The sequence below is a fragment of the Haemaphysalis longicornis genome, unplaced genomic scaffold, assembly GCF_048455015.1.
Source record: "Haemaphysalis longicornis isolate Haplotype H1 unplaced genomic scaffold, Haemaphysalis longicornis Haplotype H1 scaffold_1, whole genome shotgun sequence".
In the NCBI taxonomy this organism is placed as follows: Eukaryota; Metazoa; Arthropoda; class Arachnida; order Ixodida; family Ixodidae; genus Haemaphysalis; species Haemaphysalis longicornis.
The window spans coordinates 338,768,612-338,774,611 of NW_027526203.1; positions in this window are offsets into that span (position 1 = coordinate 338,768,612).

The following is a 6,000-nucleotide window of genomic DNA, read 5'->3' on the forward strand; positions in this document are numbered from 1 at the left end:
ATGCAGGTGAAAGAATCCTTGAACAGGAAAGATATATAGGCAAGAGATTTTAGAACTACGGAAACTGCTTGCACGATTTAAGCATGTTTACATTGTTCTTTTCATTTCTTTAGTAACGTAAGGTTGGTACCGTGGACTCAAAAGAGACCTGAAATGCTCGGTAGTCACCTGCCTTATAATGCGCCGGTGGTCTGGTATCATTCCCAACGATCGAGTAAGTGAAAGCGCTTCTCGAGCCAGCTTATCAGCGGCTTCGTTTCCTCGCACACCTGCGTGAGAGGGGAGCCACTGGAAGCTAAAACTATGGCCGTTTTCCTAGAGTTGGTGAACAAGACCTAAAGAGAGGCGTCGTAACTCTTCCGCATAGGGACAAAGTCAGCCCGAACACTGTTTTGCCTTTGTAAACTGAATCTGACGTTATCACCCCTGTGTCCTGCGTGAGGTGTGCTTGGTGACGCCATACTTTTTTTTTCATGGTCTGCCCTGGTGCCTGCGATGGAGCGCTCAGCATTTAACAGCTTGGAAGAACAGCCGCCTCGTATTTTTCCTTCAACGACATACTATCACAAACGGACACTGGATCTCTGAGAGCGACATCTCACGCCTTGTCCTGAACTTTCTAAAGTACCCTAACCTCTGTGACTTTTGATGATTGGCCGCGAACAGTTTTAAAAGGTGCAACTGAGGCGCAGCAATTGCCGGCACGCCTCGCAAGCTATAGGTCCGCCCCTGCTAGCTCGCTCACTCACTCGCTCACTGTCTACATTGTTCGGCGCAAGCGAAACCTGAGACGTATTTCTGGCAAAAAAACTTACTCCCCCCTCCCCTCGCGGGAACCCCTGTGTAGATGCGACGCATAGGGGGTTCCGTTGTTGTTTCCGTTAGGTTGATTCTCCCATCGCGTGAAACGTGCCGTGAACCCCCTGCCGCGGCTATGACGCAACGTGGCGCGGCTACGACGCAACACAATCCAACACAATCCACTTTAATCCAATCCAATCCAAATCCAATCCAATCCAACCCAATCCAAGCCAAGCCAAGCCAAGCCAAGCCAACCCAAGCCAAGCCAATCGAATCCAATCCAGTGCCCCTCGCGAGAGAGTGTTCGCTATCAGAGAGGAGAGGGGTGAGCGGCGGAGAGCGCAGCTCGCGCGGCGAGGAGAATGGGGGAGGGGTGTGGACGGACAACAACGCCGTATGGAGGGACAAGACGAGTGAATGAGATGCCGTCGCATCTAATATTAGCATACTAGCGGTAGTATCCGGCGACGCCCGGGAGGACCACTATGCTAATTACACTAATGCGTATAACACCTGTGCAATTCATTCTTACTTGTCATAATTAGCTAGTGCACCGTGAAGTTGTACACAATGACGAACTCCTAGCGGCTGTGAATGCATGGGCTCCTACCGGCGGCGTGCTGTAAAGCGAAACGGGTGTACCTTGTGTTTTATTGGCACTCTAATAATATCGGCCATCTCTATAATACCGGTCTGGCGACCAGACCGGTATTCTGGAGGTCGTGGGTTCGGATCCCACCCGGCGGGCATTTTTTCACCACTTTCTTTCTGACTCAAAAAATTCTTCATCTGTTTCTATGACCTACCGCATTATCCCCTTTGCTTTCCGAGGTTTTCTTGACTGCCAACCCTTATTCTGTCTCTCTCTCTCTCTCTCTCTCTCTCTCTCTATATATATATATATATATATATATATATATATATATATATATATATATATAAAGGTTCAAACAACTTTATCGTGTTGTCCTTATTGAATTCTGTTATACCTGAGCTGCTAGAATATAAATGTAACTATCGCATTGGCCCGCTAGTGGCAGAGCTGCTATGGACCCAGATGATGGGTTGCACTCCAAAATGTAATCACTTCTTGGGAAAAATATCCTAAATTTGAACTTCGAGGATTGATAGAAAAATTGTGGTGTAGGAGGGGCAAATAGGATGGTCGATGTAAAGGATGCAATCATTATTTAACCAGACTGAATAATGTTTGCTCCAAGCTGCGCTAGCTGTCTACAAAGTGAACTGCAAGGAAGTATCAGCTTATGTAACATCTGGGGCTGTTGTCTTGACACTTTCAGTGTTGCGTTCCCATACACATGCTTTTGTCTCGCGTAAACCCCTCGTGCAGATCACTTGCGATAGCGCAATGAATCAGGGGAAAGATCTTTTTTTAATAGCTACCAGCAGCCTAGCAAACAGCAGCAACAGGTTCATTAGCTGTATAATCTTTTTGAACGTTGGGTGCAGAAACGAAAAGGAAAAATGCATAGTCTTTTACAAAGCCTAGGGTACAGAAATTCTAATTTCTCTTCACAAAGGGGCAGTTATTTTTCGGGTGTGTGTCATTTTGTACGGCTACCTTAATTAGCTATAAACCTTACAGACTGTGCTCACTGTTCCAGCAAATACTTTCAAAGCGAGCCAAGGAGAGAAATAAAATGTGATAAGCTGACATTCATTACTTTTCAAGCTGGGTTAATGAGATGGATAAATGAATGAGAAAGATTGCAGAAATATAATGTTCAGCCCTTAGCTGGGGTCCCAAAAGCAGCGGGGCAATCTGTTTTGTTCCCATCGCGCCGCGGTGTTTCTTTAAGTCCTTTCCCTCGCCTCAACAAGGCCGCCAAAGGAGCGTCGGTCCGTGCAGGAGGGATTCTTGCACTTTTATTTCACGACGCATTTCCCGGGACATATAGGGCGCAGCAACAAAAAACGGAAGCGGCAACTTCCAAGCCCCGCGCAGCCGCCGCATCTCTGAGAGCGTGCTCCTGCTCTTCCCTCCGTTATCTCCATCTGACTCACTCTCATTCCGTGCTCTATAAGAGTATCGCCCCAGCGGGTTCTCTCCTCCTCTACGGGCACCCTTTGGTTTGCACCTTTCTCCGCCGACGCGGGCAGGCCTGCGTAGCGTCTTGACGTTGCTTCGGGGGCTTCAAAACTCATGAGACTAAACAGAGCGGCCGAACGCGCAGGCTTCCTGCTCCCGCCCATCGTCACCCGCAAACAAGACGAAATGTTTACGCGCTGCCACGCTGCGAGGCACGACGCATGAAGCGCCGTGGGTCGCCGGGAGGCCCCGACCCGCTCTGCAGATGCCGATGAAGAGCGGCCGGAAGGGAGCCTCGCACGCGCTTAACTGTGCCCTCTTTCTCTTCACTGAGCGACCGGATAATTCAAGGGATTTGTTCCGGGGAGCGCACATTCAAAGTACAAAACGTTTCTTTGATCCGAAGCACTAATGAAGCTCGTCACAGGGCTTCTTGGTAAACAAGCCGCAGTTTTTGCGCTAGCCCTTTAACTCCGAAACCCCTTTTTCTTGCCTAGAAAACACGGGGAGCTTTGTCAAAAGCCTTGCTCGGACTGTCGAAATTTGTTTGCATTGGCTTCGTTTCTTCTTTCATTCCGCTCCATACGGGCGCTTGTCTTGTGTTGTTTGGCCAAAAGCTGCTAGAAGTGTTATGATGACGAGCGTAGTTTTGATTGTGGCGGGCAGTTAGAAAATGAATGGCCTGTTATTTCGGCCAGACCGTATGCTATACTTGAAACCCACTGCAGGCAGAGAAAGCTCCCAGCCGGTGGTACGAGTGCTGCTGAAAAGGCTGTGAAGGCAGCCTACTTCTAGTAACATTAGAGAAAAGTGAGAGTGAACGATGTGCCGTGTTTACACGATTGCAGGTCGACCCATGTCTTTAAATTTCAAAATCTGAAGTTCGATGGGGGAGGGGTCAACCTACAATCAAAACTGAAACTTGTACCACCGGAGATGCCAAGTCAAACGGGAATTCGTGGACGCAACGGCGTAGTTGCAACTGTGCGTTTGCTTTCAGACTCTGCCTTTTGCATATGGTACATAGTTATATTCGGAACGATTGTTCGCAATACCTTTTTTTTCTGCTATTTTTGGGCTCCCGGCATTTCACGTGGCATTTTCCGTTGGCTATTTTGGATGCCCTCTCACGAGCAGTGTCGCGTGCCAGTGGTGGTGATGCTGGTGTTCCTTGTAGTCTGACGGGGCAACTTCAAAAGATTTACGTGCGCATAAATAAGTCTTTTAGGGACCTTTCGCACCACGAATACAACGAGTGGCTGTCAGGGGACAATCGAAAACTCATATTAGCCGGGCTCACTGCGAATAGGGCCTCCCTTCGTACTTTGTGCGGGTGGGTGCTTTCCGCATGGTCCGCCATCCTGCGCGATGTTGTGATGCGGTCTTTTGCAAAGTACGGGCCCACACTGCACGACGACGGGTTGTGAGGCCGCAACAGCTATGACGGCAGCAGAAGTACTTATAAAGACACTAGCGAGGACGAGCTGTAGATAAGGTGGCCAAAAAATTTTGGTTGTGGAAAGCGCTCGTCTTTGGACGTGCGATGGGCGGGAGTCGACATACATTCGTCCTGTAATCCTGTAAATACTATCGACCTACGACCTACAGTCGACCTACAATCATGTAAATACGGTACTTATATATGTCAACAGAAACCTTTTCGTTACAACACAAAAAAATACTGAAAGTTTGGCCTTCTTCGAACTCTTCATGAACTCTTCTGTGGGCATTAATGTTTGCCTTAGCCATATTTTTTGTACACATTGCCGAAGGTTTAGCTATCGGAAGTGAGGGTGTAGGTGGGAGATAAAAAGTTGCGAAGCGTAATAACAGAAGGAATACAGAGATTTCAGCTAGAAAAGCTATAAGTGTTCTCCATAAAACCGTCTTAGAGTAAAGCAACATATACTGTTAGAATCTACGTGTAATGATAAGAAATAGATTTAAAGACAGTTTTGCGAAGAATTGCAATTCGAGCACTGCGACAAAGGGAACCAGAACAGTGGTTTCATACGGAAACAATACTATTTGCAAGAATTACATGTGTTTGCTTCCACATGCCTAATCCCAATAATTCATCTACAATAGCCTCTAATATAATGAAGCGGTGCAATGCTTTTAGAGTGATCGTAACAGAAAGTTCACGCGCTCTTTCTCGCTCGAAAAAATCCAGGAGTCGCCTTTCACATTCTCACAACCGCGTGAACCCAGAGAATGTTGCAGAGTAATGCGTTCGCCAAAACCAATGAGCTATAAATAAAATTAACAATTGGTTTTTCTTAGCGTGAAAAATGACGATGGTTTTATTTGCCATCATACAGCGGGGCGAATTCTGGCTGCATTCCATACAAAGAACGAAAAATCCAGTTAAAACCAAGGGAAACTACGATATTTAATGTCTTAAGTGTTACGCGACTAACATCCTGGGTAATGAGCCCCGTGAAAGAAATCCAGACACCCTCAGTCGCCTATATAAACCACAGCCGCGCGTCTGCTATCGATGGTCATAGAAAACGCATGCCTCTGTCCTTCTCTCTCTCTCTCTCTCTCTATATATATATATATATATATATATATATATATATATATATATATATATATATATATATATATATATATCGAATCAGAAATGGGAAATGTGGGGCTCAGTGAATTAAGACAGAGTAAGGTTTGGCAGTCAAGAAAACCTCGGAGAGCAAAGGGGGGAATGCGTTAGGTCATAGAAAGAGATGAAGAATTTTTTGAGTGAGAAAGAAAGTGGTGAAGAAATGCCCGCCGGGTGGGATCCGAACCCACGACCTCCAGAATACCGGTCTGGTGCGATGACCACTACGCTACCGGCGGGGCTGTTTCCCCACCACTTTCTCGGGTATTTATGTTAAGGTTTTTTGTTTTTTTGTTTCCTGCCCTTGGGGGTGGTAGCCAGCGCCAGCACCACTTTCTTTCTGACTCAAACAATTCTTGATCTCTTTCTATGACCTAACGCATTCCCCCCTTTGCTCTCCGAGGTTTTCTTGTTTTCTTGACTGCCAACCCTTATTTTGCCTCTCTCTCTCTCTCTCTCTCTCTCTCTCTCTCTATATATATATATATATATATATATATATATATATATATATATATATATATATATATATATATATATATAT